The sequence below is a fragment of the Chiloscyllium plagiosum genome, unplaced genomic scaffold, assembly GCF_037043375.1.
Source record: "Chiloscyllium plagiosum isolate Xiang-an unplaced genomic scaffold, Cpla_swu_hap1 HiC_scaffold_6, whole genome shotgun sequence".
NCBI classification, from domain to species: Eukaryota; Metazoa; Chordata; class Chondrichthyes; order Orectolobiformes; family Hemiscylliidae; genus Chiloscyllium; species Chiloscyllium plagiosum.
The window spans coordinates 72,282,977-72,302,012 of NW_028270144.1; the positions used below are offsets into that span (position 1 = coordinate 72,282,977).

At 45.1% G+C, this 19,036-nt stretch overlaps 1 protein-coding gene across 2 annotated transcripts in view; it reads left to right on the top strand.

Moving 5' to 3' along the window:
* The first annotated feature begins 637 nt into the window (after positions 1-637).
* LOC122550652 (interleukin-18 receptor 1-like) overlaps positions 638-19,036 on the top strand; it is an 87,018-nt gene continuing 68,619 nt past the window's right edge. For both annotated transcript variants that reach the window (XM_087988118.1, XM_087988119.1), the window contains exon 1: positions 638-783. The gene's annotated coding sequence lies outside the window, so the exon portion shown is untranslated. The remainder of the gene's footprint in view (positions 784-19,036) is intronic.

Sequence of the window (19,036 nt, forward strand, 5' to 3'; positions counted from 1 at the left end):
GCTCAGTGGTTGAGGTGTCAATGTGGTGAATTTGGGTCAGGGGAAGTTGAGGTCAGAACATCAGGGTGGGGGAGCAGGCAAACTGAGGAGTTGGAATACAGGGTCAGAAAAAAAATCACAAGGGAGGGTTTGGAGGGTCAGGGGATATTGAAGACCCAGAGAAGAATTGGAGGGTTCAGGCTTAGAGGATTAGGGGTAGCTCAGAGAGGGTGGGGGTGGTCACAGAGTGTAAGAGGGTCATTGGAGTGTCCAGGTTTGAAGGTGCAAGTCAGAGGTTTAGGAGTTCAGAAAGTTGGGGTATTGGATTGTGCCCGTTAGAACGCAGAAGTGAAGCCGGCAGTGGGTTTCCTCAATAGGGTGTGGGGTGGGCAGTAACACATAGTTTTAACATATCTAACATTTCCTGTGTAACTATCTCAGTTTATATTTCATTTTTTTTTTCTTTTTTTTAGAGCACATTCCTGTTTAATTTTTTTCTTTTTTAATCCCTTGTTTCTTTTCAGTTTATATTTCATTCTCTCCCAAGCCCTGGAGACATTGGACAATTGCTCAACATGTTGCAACGGGTCTTCCCGTGGTTCTTTGGTGAAAGCGCCTGAAGAACTGGGAGTTCTGGGACACTGCAGAGAACCTCAGAACTTGCAGGAAGGTACAGCCCCGCTGAGTTTGGAGTTGTCCTTGATTTACATAAACCGTAGTACAGAGACCAGCGCTTCTCTGGGCAGTCACCTCTCTGTCTCCACTCCAAGTAGGCGCTCGGTTCACGGTTCGGTTCAATTCACTGTAAGTAAGCCATCCAGAAGAGCCGTGCTGTCTAGGGTTGGAATCATATTCTCCTTTAGATTTCTAAAAGCGACGGTCTTTGCAATCTTGCTTAGACAAGTTTTGAAAATCACTGGCTGCAGAAATTACTGACGCCAGTGAGTTTTCTCTGTTGAAATCTAGCTGCTTTTTCACCTTTTCAAAGATCGTATCATTGTGACAGATTTCACGCAGCTCCTATTTCCCAACAGCGAATTGCCAGCGATTTCAGGGTTTTTTTTTTGCTTTATTTAACATGGTACATACTGATTGTGGTGCAAAATTCATCGTTTCCTGAAGTCTTTGTTGTCTTTGGTGATAAAAGGCGGTTTTCGAACTTAGCTGTTGCGCGATTTTATGCTAAATATTCCAGAAATATCAATATTGAGAATGTTGATTTAGTTTTGCTTTCAATGTCAAACAGTTTGAGATAGTGGGATGACAATTGGGAAATGGTACAAGGGAGGCAGCGTCATTCTTCTTCACAAGGGACTTTCCTGCTGTGAGGGCTCACTGAAAGTCCCTGACCATTTTGCTTTAGGTATTACAGGTGGGAGGATGGAGAACGAGGCAGAAGTCAAAAAAAAAATTCACAGAAATTCGCTGTCGCAGAAAGATTTTCTGCACGAAGAGCAAAAAGGTAGTCAGGAAACATCCATCAATGAAAGGTGCTTAGGAGAGCAGTTTATGATGCTGAAAGGTCAGGGAATTGAGCAGAACAGAAGAGCAGATGAAATGAAGATTGAGTAAAGAAATTGTGATAATGTAACAGACTGTTTTCTGGGTTAAGTGGCTTTGTTTTAAGATTACTTCTTAATCCCATCAAAGACTGAAAGAGCTAACATCAGCCGAGGTGCTAAATAACAACAAAAAGTGCTGGTGAAACTCAGAGGTCTGACGGATATATGGACAGAGAAACAAAGTTAATGCTTTCAAGTCCATTATTTCAAACCTGCAGCATCTGTAGTATTTTGCTTTTACTGTCTGAGGTGTTATTTGGTTTAGTGCCAAAACTGCTGAATTCCGTCATAGAGATGTACAGGACGGAAACAATTCATTCTAACTCTTCCATGCCAACCAGACATCCTAAATTAATCTAGTCCCATTTGCCAGCATTTGGCCCATGCCCCTCTAAACCTATTTATTCATATAACCATCCACGTGCCTTTTAAATGTAAATATACCAACATCCACCACTTCCTCTTGAGGTATACAAGATAATGAGAGGCATAGATAGAGTTGATAGCCAGAGACTATTTCCCAGGGCAGAAATGACTAACACGAGGGGTCATAGTTTTAAGCTGGTTGGAGGAAAGTATAGAGGGGATGTCAGAGGCGGGTTCTTTACACAGAAAGTTGTGAGAGCATGGAATGCGTTGCCAGCAGCAGTTGTGGAGGCAGGGTCATTGGGGATATTTAAGAGACTCCTGGACATGCATATGGTCACAGAAATTTAAGGGTGCATACATGAGGATCAGTGGTCGGCACAACATCGTGGGCTGAAGGGCCTGTTCTGTGCTGTACTGTTCTATGTTCTATGTTCTAACACATTCCATACACAAACTACATTCTGCCCCTTTGGTCCCTTATAAATTTTTCCCCTCTCACCTTTAACCAGCAGCAAAAAATCAGAATGGTGTGTTGCCTTCCTGGTGCCAGAATAAAGGATGTCTCAGAGAGGGTGCAGAATGTTCTCAAAGGGAAGAGGGACCAGCAGGATGTCATTGTACACATTGGAACCAATGACATAGGAAGGGAAAAGGATGAGATTCTGAAGGGAGAATACAGAAAGTTAGGCGGAATTTAAAAAGGGGGCTTTCAAGAGTAGTAATATCTGGATTACTCCCAGTGCTATGTGCTAGTGAGGGCAGGAATAGGAGAATAGAGCAATGAATGCATGGCTGAGGTGCTGGTCCATGGGAGAAGGTTTCAGATTTTTGGATCATTGGAATCTCTATAGGAAGAGGCTGAATAGGCTGGGGGTGTTTCCCCTGGAGAGTCAGAGGCTGAGCGGGTGACCTTGTAGAAGTCGATAAAATCACGAGGGGCATGGATATGTTGAATAGACAAAATCTTTTCCCTGGGGTGGGAGAGTCCAGAACAAGAGAGCATAAGTTTATGGTGTGAGGGGAAAGATATAAAAGGGACCTAAGGGGCAAAGTTTTTACGCAGAGGCTGGTGTGTGTGTGGAATGAGCTGCCAGAGGAAATGGTGGAAGCTGGTACAATTGCAACATTTAAAAGGCATCTGATTGGGTATATTTTTTGGAAGGGTTTAGAGGGATATGGCCAAATGCTGGCAAATGGGACTTGATTAGGTTTGGATATCTGGTCGGCTTGGATGAGTTGGACCAAAGGGTCTGTTTCCATCCATGACCATCTCTATGACTGCGTGAGTCTATGCAGCCTTTCTCTCTATCTAAAACTCTCAACCCACCCAAAGCAATTACTATGTTGAAAATCAGCAGACACAAATCCATTCCAAATTTGTGTGTGTATTGTTTGCGTTTAGGGAGAATGGCCTTTACTTCACATTCAAACAATCTCTTTTTAACCCAAGACTGAAGTCTGATATTTTTAGCCAGATTGGTTAATTTTGGGGGATTGACTTCAAAGGTGGATTTTAACCACCTAAAAGGTTAAGTTTTGGACAGGAGGTCTGAAACTGTTAAAAATTAGATTTTAAACTCCAGTCCACTCACTTTACAGACTTTCAGCTTTTCTCCACATTGATTGCACTTCAATTGGCTTTGAAATGCTTTGGGCCGTTCTCACACCTTGAAAGAAACTACTTAAATACAAGTTTTTCATGTTTTTTTTCCCTTTATCAACCAAGGTGAGAAGGTGAACAGACACCCAACTCACGCCAAGCAAGTGGTTTGACACTTTAAATGAGGCTATAACTAAACTAATAAGAGGATGTCAGCTATTCAGTGTTTTGATTTTAATTGTGATTGATAATTAACAATGCATCCAAGTAGGAATTGGATACGTTAAGGAGGCAGTTGCCTTTATATCCATCTGCTCAGTGCACTGTGCCAGGCTAATGGCCGCCCACTCCAAACTTTCTCCATGTGGTCTCCAACACTGATCAACCAAACCCCAACTCAAGGTTCACACTAAATCCTTTTTCCAGAACTTTGACTACACCATCGGGTCTCCAACTGCACTATTCAGACATCCAGTTCCTTTCTCAGACTTCTGACCTCCCCTTTAGTCCTCCAATGCCCCCCCACCCCCAGATCTCCTCCTTCGCCCCTCTCAAGTTATTGTCCACCCTCCAGCCTCATTGTGATTCCCAGGATCTCCCAGCTTCCAGAGTTCCAAGAGTACTCTTCCACCCCATGGCTTAGGCCATAGCCCACCCAACTTCCCCAACAATTTGATCCTTTCCCCTGCAGATTAAAAACCACCTCCCAACCACAGGACCTGCTGATGGGGGGGCTCAAACCTCAAACCTACAGATAAACTTGACAAAAAAATATTTTCTTTACTGAACTCTGCTGTTCTATTTTCTATGGGAATTATTTTATGCAGAAGTGCAACAATTCAGCAGCAAATTGCACCACCCAGGGGGAAGTGTAAGCGTTGGTGGGATTTGTATTGGGACAGAACATTTTTAGTTAGAACTTGCACTTTTTGGTCCATTTTATATGACTCATTCAAGGTTTGTGTAAAGATTTGTAGCTGGGGTGCTGGTTGTCGTGGTTGTGGGTATGATCGCCGAGCTGGGAAGGTGATTTGCAGACATTTCACCCCCTGTCCATTTGACATCTTCAGTGCTTTGGAGCCTCCTGTGAAGCGCAGCTGTACTGTGTCTTCTGGAGTTTCATCCACGGACTCTATCAACAAGCACATTGACCTAGACCCAATATACCAGCTGCTACAATAAACAACTGGAACTGGCAACTGGATGCAGCAGAAACAGAACCAAATACATTTCAGAAGACACAGTACAGCAGCGCTTCACAGGAGGCTCCAAACCACTGAAGATGTCACCTAGACAGGGGGGGGGCGAAATGTCTGCAAATCAAATTCCCAGCTCAGTGAATATACCCATAACCACGATATTACTCATACATTGACCTATAAGCATGCAGAACTGTGTCATTGGAAAAGTTTGACAGTGGATGACCCCAAACCTGGACCTAGAACCGAAACCAAAACCACCAGAAATCTGTTAAGGGATGGAAAGAAACTTGCTGACATCACAGGTTCTCAGTTCACAGGCTCTTTTCATGGAACTGAGATCTGGAGGCACTACTTAAAAAAATAAATGCCTTTATAATCCTTCCCCTTGTGCCTTTTTGATTGTGAGGATTCCAGAATTGAAAATCAATCAGATCCTATCATAAATCTAATCAATTAATTGTCATTTCTAACAGATTTAATGTCTCATCCTTAGCTCCTCTCCAGTGACACTGTCAACACTTTTAATGATTCAGCACCCAGATGCTGTTGTGCTTTCTAACATTCTTTTCAGGGGAAGTGGGTGCCTCTGGCAGGCATGGCCAGTAATTGTCCCCAGTTGTTACAACTGAGTGGCCTGCTAGGCCATTGGAGAGACCAGTAAGAGTCTACCACCTTGCAGTTGGTTAGGAGTCACGTGACTTGGACTTGGAGGCAGATCTCCTTCCCTGAAAGGACTTTCATGAACTAGATAGTATTTCATGGTCCCCCTAACTGATGTCAAACATTTATTATTAATCAATTCAATTTAAATTTCATTAGCTGTCACAGTAGGATTTGAATACATTGTTATTATTGAGCATTACCTTCTGAATTACTATTCTTTTGACATTACCAATAACGCCACTTCCAGATAGAGTTGCTACGACCTTTCAATTCTGAATTTTACCATTAATAGCTCTCTTCCTCCAGCTAAGCTTCTTCGTAGCAAAGTTGTCTTAGGTGATTGAGCTCTGTATGAATTATCATTTGGATTCCAATACATTGTAGATTTTAATAATCGAAACAAGTCAAAATATAGATGGCTCATCCCCAGAAATGTCGTTTGTTCTGGGCAGTAGTACTGGGTAAGGGAGATTGTGTTTTTAAAGTAAGGCAACTTATTAGAGTTGACTGCCATAGTCATGTTCTTTAGTTTTGCATTGTACATGATTATATCACGTTCCTCATTAAATAATGTTCTATCTTGTGCAAAATACAACAGATATATTTTGTACTTAATAGGATTTTCCCATGTTATTAACTTCATTTGTCTTTAGTTTGAATGAAGGAGCGCCTCTCTAACACCCAGAGATCCAGTGGAGAGCAGAAATGGAATATACTTTTTAAACTCCGAGAGTTGTAATAGCTGCATGCTGAATTGGATTGTGGAGTCAGTTGAAATTATGTCAGGAAAACCAGTCTTTGTTTTCATTTGGGAATGTATAAGTGTTCAGTTTCAATTTCAGTCTGGTTAGAAAGATTTTGAAATCAAAGCTAAATCTGATTGATGTGGGAGGCAACTTTTGACTCGAGTAACCAAGATGATATTGTCATTTCTTGGCATCACCTTCACGATTTATCAGAACTCGTAGTTATGAAGTATGTTGTTGAGCAAAACATGCTGTGTGTGGGAAGACCAATTTAAAAACAGGAACAATTGAAGTAGTACATGCTGAGCTACTGAAGAAAAAATGAACAAAACTCATGGTTGAAGAATGGAGATGGGGCAAAGGTTTTCAGGAAGCAATTCCAGGGCTAAAAGCTGACAGGGAGGGATACACAAAAATGCCAAATTAGAGGACTACAGTGTGAAGTTAGGAATGGCAACATTTCCCTCCTACATTCCATCAAAATGGGTCAGAGCTTTCTGGGCTGCTGCTCGTGAAGCAGAGAGGGAAACAGGGGTTTGGGAGTTCACCTGTTGGAAAGAGAGGGAAACCCATTTTTTGCAGAGCTGGGAGCAGTAATTGCAGCAATGATTGTTGTGAGTGGGAGTGGTGAGCAAAAAGGGAATGAAGCTTCGGGCTTAATTATGTGTAAGTAGTGAAAAATTACTTCTACTGAATGGAGAATAAGAGGACGAAACTTTAAGATTTTGATAAGAAGAGGGGAAAAGTATAAGAAATGTTCACATAATGGCAAATTTATTTAACCCTAATCCTGACAAGACCAAAACCAATTGAGACTACAGATTTCTTCCATATGGAGATTGGGTGGGAGAGGCCTCCAAATCTCGAGTTTTGGCCTGAAGAAGGATTTTTTTTTATGTTTGAAATGTTATACTTCAAAAATAAATTATGCGAAGAAGGAGAGATTGTTTTCCATCCTGGTCTCGTCGTGAGGCCTACATCTGGCCAGTTCTGGAGAGAGTTTGTTTTGTTCGGAAATTAAAAGCTGACAGTTGGAGGAAGGGGACTGATTGTTTCAACAAAGAGTTTGATATTTTTTAAGATACGTACGCTTAATTTTTTTTATCTTTTGCATGATCAAGATTAATATCTGTGGGTAAGAAAGGGTAATTTATTTTTATCTATAAGGTGTTATTGAGAGCTTCTTTTTAGGCTTAATGCCACTGAAGGTATTCAGAGATACTGAGTGTGGTGACCAGTAGATTTACAGAAGTGATTACACAGCAGAATCAGTCACATTGATGGGTAACTGTTAGGAAGGGTACAAAGGTACTTCAGAAGTCTACTGTGACTATTTCTCTCTCAGTTTTGGATACTGTTGAAGGGTATAATCCTCAGAGGAAATTTGAAGTGGTAGTAGATCTCATCTCTTCCATGGAGTTTATCAAGATTGAAACGAATAATTGTTATAGGGGGCTCTCCTGACAGGGGCACAGATGGGAGATTCTGTGGCTGTAAGCGTGAATTTTGGATAGTATGTTGCTTTTTGGTGCCAGGGTTAAGGAGGTCTCAAAAGGTTTGAATCACATTGTCAAAAGGGAAAGTGAAAAGCCAGAAGTTCTACCTCCCGTGGCTTGTAGATGTTTTACCTTTTATAAATAAAATTAGGAGTAATTCTAATATTTAGACTATGCAGCCTAATCCTTGACTTGCCGCTCAGCAGAAAAGATTTCTTTTTCGATACTGTGTATGGCTACGCTATCTCTATGATCTCTATATAGAGTCATAGAGATGTACAGCATGGAAACAGATCCTTCGGTCCAACCTGTCCACGCTAACCAGATATCCCAGCACTCGGCCCATATTCCTCCAAACCCTTCCTATTCATATACCCATCCAAATGCCTCTTATATGTTGCAATTGTACCAGACTCCACCACATCCTTTGGCAGCTCATTCCATACACGTACCACCCTCTACGTGAAAAAGTTGCCCCTTAGGTCTCTTTTATATCTTTCCCCTCTCACCCTAAACCTATGCCCTCTAGTTCTGGACTTCCCAATCCCAGGGAAAAGACTTTGTCCATTTATCCTATCCATGCCCCTAATAATTTTGTAAACCTGTATAAGGTCACCCCTCAGCCTCCGACGCTCCAGGGAAAACAGCCCCAACCTGTTCAGCCTCTCCCTGTAGCTCAAATCCTCCAACCCTGGCAAAATCCTTGTAAATCTTTTCTGAAACCTTTCAAGTTTCACTATTTAACGATATCGTCCAAAGGTGCTCACAGTACTCTCATTGTGGCTGAGCTAGGACTTCAAATAGCTGAAGTGTAACTTGTATTTCCTTGTTCTTTAACCCTTTAGATATAAAGGCCAGAACTCACATTATTCTTATTAATAATTTCCGTAACTGTTTGTGACAATTTGAAAATATGAACTTCTGTCCCATTATTAAAGAGTTTTGGTGAATAGTTGGCCCTACACATACCCTTGCACTTATCCCTATTTCTGTCTTCTACTCAGCCAGTTTCCCAATTGGGTCATTACTTTGCTTTCAGTTTTAGCTAACTGTCTTTTATGGTAACATGAAGAGATCAGCATTCTCCTATCTATAGCTTTAATTGCCACTTCAATAAATGTAATCAGATTTGTTATGTCTGACCTACCTTTCTCAAATCCATGTTAGCAGACTCTAATCAACTGAGAATTCTCAAGGAGTTCGCTTGTCCAATTTTTAATTATAAACTGGAGCAAATTGGCAACCAGAAATGTGAAATTAGCTGCTCTGTAATTCCCTGATTTCCATTTTTCATCTTTTAGTTGTTTTGGTAATACAGAACTTAATGACGGAAAAAGACAAACATTGAAAAACTTATTGGCTTGCATTTGTAAGGATGGTACGCAAAAATCGGAATTTAAAAGGATAACTAATATTTGTACAATACAAGAGGAGAGTAATGATTGGTTGGCAAGTAGATTTTGGTAGTGACATTACCATGAAAATTGCACCAGTTATTGATTGACAGTTAACCAGCAAGCTTTGTTTCAGTTTTAATCTGGCATTACCCTGAGAAGACTAGAGGTTGGCTAATGTGGTGCCACAATTCAAGAAGGTTGGTAAGGACAAGCCAGGGAACGATAGACCAGTGAGCCTGACGTCGGTGGTGAGCAGTTTGTTGGAGGGAATCTGAGGCAGTTTGTTGGAGGGAATCTGAGGGATAGGGTGTACATGTATTTGGAAAGGCAAGGACTGATTAGTGATAGTCAACATGGCTTTGTGCATGGGAAATCATATCTCTCAAACGTGATCAAGTTTTTTGAAGAAGTAATAAAGAGGATTGATGAGGGCAGAGCGGTAGACGTGATCTCTGTGGACTTCAATAAGGTGTTCGACAAGGTTCCCCATGGGAGACTGGTTAGCAAGGTTAGATCTCACGGAATACAGGGAGAACTAGCTATTTGGATACAGAACTGGCTCGAAAGTAGAAGACATAGGGTGGTGGTGGAGGGTTGTTTTTCAGACTGGAGGCCTGTGACCAGTGGAGTGTCATGAGGATCGGTGCTGGGTCCACTACTTATCCTCATTTATATGAATGATTTGGATGTGAGCAGAAGAGGTATAGTTAGTAAGTTTGCAGATGACACCAAAATTGGAGGTGTAATGGACAGCGAAGAAGGTTACCTCAGATTACAATGGGATCTTGAACAGATTGGCTAATGGGCTGGGAAGTGGCAGATGGAGTTTAATTTAGATAAATGTGAGGTGCTGCATTTTGTGAAAGCAAATCTTAGCAGGACTTATACACTTAATGGTAAGGTCCTAGGGAGCTTTGCTGAACAAAGAGACCTTCGAGTGCAAGTTCATAGCTCCTTGAAAGTGGAGTTGAAGCTAGATAGGATAATGAAGAATGTGTTTGGTATGCTTTCCTTTATTGGTCAGAATGTTGAGTACAGGAGTTGGGAGGTCATGTTACGGCTGTACAGGATATTGGTTAGGCCACTTTGGAAAATTCCGTGCAATTCTGGTCTCCTTCCTATTGGAAAGATGTTGTGAAACTTGAAAGGGTTCAGAGAAGATCTACAAGGACGTTGCCAGAGTCGGAGGATTTGAGCTATAGGGAGAGGGTGAATAAGCTAGGGCTGTTTTCCCTGGAGTGTCAGAGGCTATTGGGTGACCTTATAGAGGTTTATAAAATCATGAGTGGCATGGATTAGGAAAATAGATAATGTCTTTTCCCTGGGGCAGGGGAGTCCAGAACAAGAGGGCATAGGTTTAGGGTGAGAGGGGAAAGATATAAAAGAAACCTAAGAGGCAACTTTTTCACGCAGAGGATGGTGCATGAGTGGAATGAGCTGCCAGAGGAAGTGGTGGAGGCTCGTACAATTGCAACATTTAAAAGGCATTTGGATGGGTATATGAATAGGAAGGGTTTGGAGGGATATGGACTGTGTGCTGGCTGGTGGGACGAGATTGGGTTGGGATATCTGGTTGGCATGGACGATTTGGACCGAAGGGTCTGTTTCCATGCTGTACATCTCTATGACTCTGTGATTCTAAGTTGTTGAACACATTGATAGGAATGACATAGGGTCATTAGGGTTAGGGTTTATTTGCAGCGTGAATATAAGAGGTTATGTAGAAGGATATAGAAAGAAACATGAAAAGTAGTAATCACTGGTTTACTTTCAGTGTCAAGTTGTAACAAGGGAAGGCAAAAAAGCATAACACAGATAAATTGATGGCTGAAGAGGTGGTGCAATGTGCAGGGATTCAGATTTGTGGATCATTGGGAGCTCTTCTGGGGTAGAAGAAAACTATTCAAAAGGAATGGGTTTCACCTGAACTGGAAAGAGACCAATATCCTGCTGGGGAGATTTGCTAGTTCTATTTCGGAGTCTGTAAACTATTGGAGAGGGCAGTGTAGCAGTGAAAATAGAAAGACAGATAAGGGTGGTTCTCAATTAGAAAAGAGCAAGTTAACTAGAAAGGAGAGACAAGAGCAAGTCAGAGAACAAGGTAACTCTGAAGAATTTATTTCAATGTAAGGAGTCTAACAAAGATGGCCGGTGAACTCAGGGCATGTATCAGACATGGGACTGGGACATCATAGCTATTACAGAGACTTGGCTGAGGGAAGGACAGGATTGTTCCAGGTTTTAGGAAGGAAGGAAAGAAAGAGGGGAGGTGGGGAGCGGCATTTTAAATGAAACAAAACCATTATAAATGTAGTCATGATTTGGAGATGCTGGTGTTGGACTGGGGTGTACAAAGTTAAAAATCACACAACACCAGGTTATAGTCCAGCAGGTTTGATTGGACCTGTTGGACTATAACCTGGTGTTGTGTGATTTTTAACTTTCTACACCCCAGTCCAACACTGGCACCTCCAAATCATGTTTAATTGGAAGCACACTAGCTTTCGGAGCGACGCTCCTTCATCAGGTGATAATGGAGGGCTCGATCATAGCACAGAATTTATAGCAAAAATTTACAGTGTGATGTAACTGAAATTATACATTGAAAAATTGATTGTCACCCGAAGGTCCAAGGCTGAATGTCCTGGACCACTGAAGTGTTCCCCAACTGGGAGGGAACCCTCCTGTCTGTTGATTGTTGTGCGGTGTCCATTCATCAGTTGTCGTAGCCTTTGCTCGGTTTCCCCAATGTACCATGCCTCCGGGCATCCTTGCCTGCAATGTATAAGATAGACAATGTTGGCTGAGTCACATGAGTACCTGCCATGTACAAGGTGGGAGTTGTTCCCACGCGTAATAGTGGTATCTATGTCCACAATCTGACACGTTTCAGCGTCCACCGTGACAGGGTTGTATGGAGTTGTCCTGAGAGCCGGGCAATTTGCTACGAACAATGATCTGTTTGAGGTTTCGCGGTTGTTTAAAGGCAAGTAGTGGAGATGTGGGCAAGGTCTTGGTGAGGTGATCATCCTCATTGATCATATGTTGCAGGTCACGAAGAGCATGGCGTAAATTTTCAGCTCCTGGGAAGTACTGAACAACGAAGGGAACCCTGTCAGTTGCAGCATGTGTCTGTCTCCTGAGGCGGTCATTACGGTTCCTTGCTGTGGCACGTTGGAACTGGCTGTCGATGAGTTGAACATCGTACCCCGTTCTTGTGAGGGCATCCTTGAGTACTACCAGGTGTCCTTCACATTCCTCCTCATCTGAGCAGATCCGGTGTATGCGTAGGGCTTGTCCATATGTTTTGGGTGGAAGCTGGAGAAGTGTAGCATTGTGAGGTTGTCTGTGGGTTTGCGGTAGAGTGTGGTGCTGAGGTGTCCATCCTTGATGGAGATGCATGTGTCCAAGAACGAGGCAGATAGTCGAGAGTAGTCCATGGTGAGTTTGATAGTGGGATGAAACTTGTTGATGTCACTATGTAGTTTTATCAGTGACTCCTTGCCATAGGTCCAGAGGAAGAAAATGTTGTCAGTGTACCTGGTGTACAATGTTGGTTGGAGATCCTGCATAAAGACGAAGTCTTGTTCGAATCTGTGCATAAAAATGTTGGCATATTGGGGTGCAAATTTGGTCCCCATAGCTGTTTCGTGTGTCTGGATGAAGAACTGGTTGTCAAAGGTGAAGATGTTGTGATCGAGGATAAAGCGGATGAGTTGTAGGATGGTGTTTGGAGACTGGCAGTTGTTGGTGTTGAGTACTGAGGCTGTTGCCGCGATGCCATCATTGTGGGGGATGCTGGTATAGAGTGCGGAAACGTCCATTGTGACGAGGAATGTTCCCGGTTCGACTGGTCCGTGGGTGCTGAGTTTCTGTAAGAAATCCGTAGAGTCGCGACAGAAACTGGAGATCCCCTGTACATTAGGTTTCAAGATACCTTTCACATAGTTGGAGAAATTCTCACATAGGGTCCCATTGCCTGACATGATGGGACGTCCCGGTGTGTTGGCTTTGTGTACCTTTGGAAGGCAGTAGAAGTCGCCTACACGAGAAGTACGTGGGATGAGAACGCGTAGGGAACTCTGAAGGACTGGATCCAAAGTTCTGATCAGTGTGTTTAATTCTCGGATGTGTTCTTTGGTTGGATCAGCTGATAGTTGTCTGTAGTGTTCCTGGTTGTTCAGTTTTCGGTACACTTCCTTGCAGTAATCTGTCCTATTCTGAATGACAATGGCTCCTCCTTTATCTGCTGGTTTGATGACAATGTTGTGATTGGTTTTGAGAGCCTGGATGGCATTGCGTTGTGAACGGGTGATGTTTTGCTCTACCTTGTGGGTACGGCTGATGAATCTGGCATTTATATATTTCCTGACAGTTTGAGCATACATGTCAAGCCCAGGGCAGCGGCCCTCCGGTGGGGTCCATGTTCTTTGGTTGCTCCTGTACAGATCCCTGTGATGACTGTTCCAGTTCATCAGTGGGCTCAGTGGGATCACTGCCGGCACCTTAAAAGAATTCCCGGAGTCTCATTCGTCTGATGAACTCCTCTGTGTCTGCTGCCAGAACCTACGGGTCCATTTTGGTGGTGGGGCAGAAGTTGAGACCCCTACTCAGGACTTCAATCTCTTCCGGTCGAAGGGTGTGGTCCGATAAGTTGACAATAGACTTCCCCGCAGTGATAATGTTGTCTACTGTGGTTCCAGGGCAGGCTTTGCTATTACTGGTGAGAATGCCAAGTTTCTCCAGTTTTTTGTTCTTGGCGTGCATGTATGTGGTGTAGTTTTGTCACCTTGTCTGTTTGGCAATGTCACATAATTGTACTGATGTATCCTGTGTGCAGGCTGTGAGTGTGGACTCCATCTGAATTTCAAGGTTGTGGCGCCTGCTGAAGAGTTGGTCCACAAGATGATTGAGGAGTTTACGAGAGGTCTCTCTGCGTGGCAACGTCTCTCTGCGTAGTCTGTGTTGTAGTTCAACCGAAGTGGGTTCATCATCCGTAATCCTTTCGGGATCTTTCCTGCTTGTCTGCATTCCTGTAGAAACATGATGTCTGTGTCAACCTGGTGTTGTTAGATTTTTAACTTTGTACACCCCAGTCCAACACCGCCATCTCCAAATCCCATGACTACTATCAACACCACTAACCGCCGGCTTAAAGTGGAGCGGATCTCCAAGAAGATTGCATATATCGACACAGACATCAAGTTCCGTAATCCTTTCGGGATCTTTCCTGCTTGCCTGCATTCCTGTAGAAACTTGAAGGGTAAGGCTGGTAAGATTAGGATCAATGGATGAAGACATTGAAGCCCTAGTCGAGAATGAAAAAGAATCATATATTAGATATAGACCACTGGGATCAAATGAAACTCTTGAAGAGTATAAAGAATCTAGGGGCATTCTTAAGAGAGAGATCAGGAAGACGTTCAGAGAATATGAGATAGCCTTGACAGATGAAGTTAAGAATAATCCAAAGAGATTTTACAAGTACATTAACAGAAAAAAGGGCAAGTAGAGAGTGAGGAGGGCTGCTTAAAGATCTATGCTGGAAATCTTAGAAAACATCAAAGTGATCAATCTCTGGGACCTGATCAAGTGTATACAAGGACATTGTGGGAACTTAGGGCGGAAATTCTGAGGCCTGAAGTAGAAATGATTGTATCATCTGTAACCATGGATGAGGTGCAGGAGGACTGGAGGAAGGCTATGTTGTGTCTTTACTTAACAAAGGCTGTAAGGGGAAGCCTGGAAACAATAGATCTGTGAATCTGATGTTGGTGGTGGGTAAGTTATTGGATGTGATTCTGAAAGATAGGAATTACATGCATTTGGAGAGGCAAAAACACTAGTTCCAAACTTCCAACTCGGAACACTTCAACCCCAGGACATCAATGTGGACTTCAACAGTTTCCTCATTTCCCCTTCCCCCACCTCACCCTCGTTCCAAACTTCCAGCTCAGCACTGTCCCCATGACTTGTCCTACCTGCCTATCTTCTTTTCCACCTATCCACTCCTCCCTCCTCCCTGACCTATCACCTTCATCCCCTCCCCCACTCACCTATTGTACTCTATGCTACTTTCTCCCCACCCCCACCCTCCTCTCACTTATCTCTCCACCCTTCAGGCTCTCTGCCTGTATTCCTGATGAAGGGCTTTTGCCCGAAACGTTGATTTTACTGCTCCTCGGATGCTGCCTGAACTGCTGTGCTCTTCCAGCACCACTAATCCAGAATCTGGTTTCCAGCATCTGCAGTCATTGTTTTTACCTAGTTGATTTTAACCCTACTGCGAATCCTCTTGCAAGGATGCCTGCCTTGAAGAAGTTTTCCTCCTCTCTCTACAAGAATCTCAGGGAGTCCGTCTCCCACTGCAACTCCCAGGTCATTTCCTCTGCCCTGAAGCTCTTCAACCATGTCCTGAAACAAACTCGCTACCACAGCCACATTTGCTTCCTCAGTGCCTGCCTCCGTAACCAACTCATCCCACACGGACTCCGGACCACCTTTAAACCAGCAGAGTTCGGACCCGAACAGGACAAACAGTATAGACTACAGATTCAAAAACACCAGCAACAGTTCTCCTTCAAGATCCTCCACTCCACGCTAGCAGCAATGTGCCGGCACCTAACCTCTCTACAGTCAGCCCTGCCTCAGCTGAGGGCCACACTCTCTCAGAATTGCAAAGGACCCACTCTGTACTACATCCTCAGGAGAATCCATACTCTCAATAAACAGTATTTCAAGTCCATCTCAAACATCAAAAACTGTAAGTACAACAAACTTTTATCTACCCATCTCCATAACCAGCGCTCCTCAAACATTCCAGAAGTTTCCCACGGCCTCTGGAACTGCTCAGACGCCATTAGCCATGCGGCTGGTGCAGCTGCCACCCCCCCGCTGATTGACGATGTCACTTCCGCCCCATCATGGCCACTCCCACAACCTCTTCCGCCCCTCACAATTCCTCATGCATCATACGTGACATCACTTCCGCCCCTCACATCATCGCTGATGTCACACGCTCAGTGACTTCCGCCACCGCTACTGCCATGTCTGCCACCACTTCCGCCCCCACCAATGCCACTCACCTGCATTCTGCTGACACGCCCCCCACAGATCCCACTGTCACCATTCCTGGCCCCCAGAACCCTGAGGGGAACACCACCCCTGCTCATGACTCCACCCCCATTCCCCCAACCATCACACCCACTCCAGTTACTGGCTCCACCCCCATTCCCAGCTCCACACCCACACCAGATCCCAGCTCCCAGCCCTGCCGAGTTTTCACCATCCTTCCAGACCTTCTCCTCACTGAGGACGAACGATCAGTCCTCAGCAAAGGACTCACCTTCATCCCCCTCCGTCCCCGCATCAATAAATTTAATACACGCCGTGACGTCGAACACTTCTTCCTCTGCCTCCGCCTCCGAGCTTACTTTCACAATCAGGACTCCCGCCCATCTTCCGAGGACTCCTTCGCCCACCTCCAACACACTGCATCCACCTGGACACCCTGCGCTGGCCTATTACCTGCCCTCGACCTCTTCATTTCCAACTGCCGCCGGGACATTAACCACCTCAACCTGTCTACCCCCCTCCCCCACTCCAACCTCTCACCCTCACAACGCGCAGCCCTCCAATCCGTCTGCTCCAATTCCAACCTCACCATCAACCAGCAGATAAAGGGGGCGCAGTGGTAGTCTGGCGCACTGACCTCTACACCGCTGAAGCCAAACGCTAACTCGAGGACACCTCTTCCTACTGCCCCCATGACCCCACCACCCCCCAATCACCAAACCATCATCTCCCAGACCATACAGAACCTCATCACCTCAGGAGATCTCCCACCGCTTCCAACCTCATAGTCCGGGAACCCCGCACTGGACGGTTCTACCTCCTTCCCAAGATCCACAAGCCTGACCACCCTGGCCGACCCATTGTCTCAGCATGGTCCTGCCCCACTGAACTCATCTCTACCTACCTCGACACTGTCCTATCCCCCCTAGTCCAGGAACTCCCACATACATTCGAGACACCACCCACGCCCTCCACCTCCTCCAAGACTTCCGTTTCCCCGGCCCCTAACGCTTCATCTTCACCATGGATATCCAATCCCTCTACACCTCCATCCGCCATGACCAGGGCCTCCAAGCCCTCCATGTTTTCCTCTCCCGACGTCCCCAACAGTACCCTTCCACCGACACTCTCATTCGTTTGGCTGAACTGGTCCTCACCCTTAACAATTTCTCCTACGACTCCTCCCACTTCCTCCAGACCAAAGGGGTAGCCATGGGCACACGTATGGGCCCCAGCTATGCCTGTCTCTTTGTTAGCTACGTAGAACAGTCAATCTTCCGTAATTACACCGGCACCACTCCCCACCTCTTCCTCCGCTACATTGATGACTGCATTGGCGCCACCTCGTGCTCCCACGAGGAGGTTGAGCAATTCATCAACTTCACCAACACATTCCATCCTAACCTTAAATTTACCTGGACCATCTCTGACACCTCCCTCCCCTTCCTGAACCTCTCCATCTCCATTAATGACGACCGACTTGACGCTGACATTTTTTACAAACCCACCGACTCCCACAGCTACCTGGATTACACCTCTTCCCACCCTACCTCTTGCAAAAATGCCATCCCGTATTCCCAATTCCTCCGCCTCCGCCGTATCTGCTTCCATAAGGACCAGTTCCACCACAGAACACACCAGATGGCCTCCTTCTTTAGAGACCGCAATTTCCCTTCCCACGTGGTTAAAGATGCCCTCCGACGCATCTTGTCCACATCCCGCACCTCCGCCCGCAGCTCCCACCCCTCCAACCGTAACAAGGACAGAACGCCCCTGCTTCTCACCTTCCACTCTACAAACCAAATCATCTGCCAACATTTCCGCCACCTCCAAAAAGACTCCACCACCAGGGATATATTTCCCTCCCCACCCCTTTCCGCCTTCCGCAAAGACCGTTCCCTCCGTGACTACCTGGTCAGGTCCATGGCCCCCTACAAACCACCCTCCCATCCTGGCACCTTCCCCTGCCACCGCAGGAACTGCAAAACCTGCACCCACACCTCTTCCCTCATTTCCATCCAAGACCCTAAAGGAGCCTTCCACATCCATCAAAGTTTTTCCTGCACATCCACTTATATCATTTATTGTATCCATTGCTCCCGATGCGGTCTCCTCTACATTGGGGAGACTGGAAGCCTCCTAGTAGAGCGCTTTAGGGAACATCTCCGGGACACCCGCACCAATCAACCACACCGCCCCGTGGCCCAACATTTCAACTCCCCCTCCCACTCTGCCGAGGACATGGAGGTCCTGGGCCTCCTTCACAGCTGCTCCCTCACCACCAGACGCCTGGAGGAAGAATGCCTCATCTTCCACCTCGGAACACTTCAACCCCAGGGCATCAATGTGGACTTCAACAGTTTCCTCATTTCCCCTTCCCCCACCTCACCCTCGTTCCAAACTTCCAGCTCAGCACTGTCCCCATGACTTGTCCTACCTGCCTATCTTCTTTTCCACCTATCCACTCCACCCTCCCCCCTGACCTATCACCTTCATCCCCTCCCCCCACTCACCTATTGTACTCTATGCTACTTTCTCCCCACCTCCACCCTCCCCTAGCTTATCTCTCCACCCTTCAGGCTCTCTGCCTTTATTCCTGATGAAGGGCTTTTGCCCGAAATGTCGATTTTACTGCTCCTCAGATGCTGCCTGAACTGCTGTGCTCTTTCAGCACCACCAATCCAGAATCTGGTTTCCAGCATCTGCAGTCATTGTTTTTACCTACCTTGATTAGGGATAGTCAGCATGGTTTTGTGTGAGGGAAATTGTATCTCACAAACTTGATTGAAGTTTTTGAGGAAGTAACCAAAACGATTGATGAGGGCAGAGTGGTAGATATTGTCTACTTGGACTTTAGTAAAGCCTTTGATAAGACTCTATGTGGTAGATTAATTAGTAAAGTTACAATACATGGGATTCAGGGTGTGCTTCCTCAATGTATAATTGAA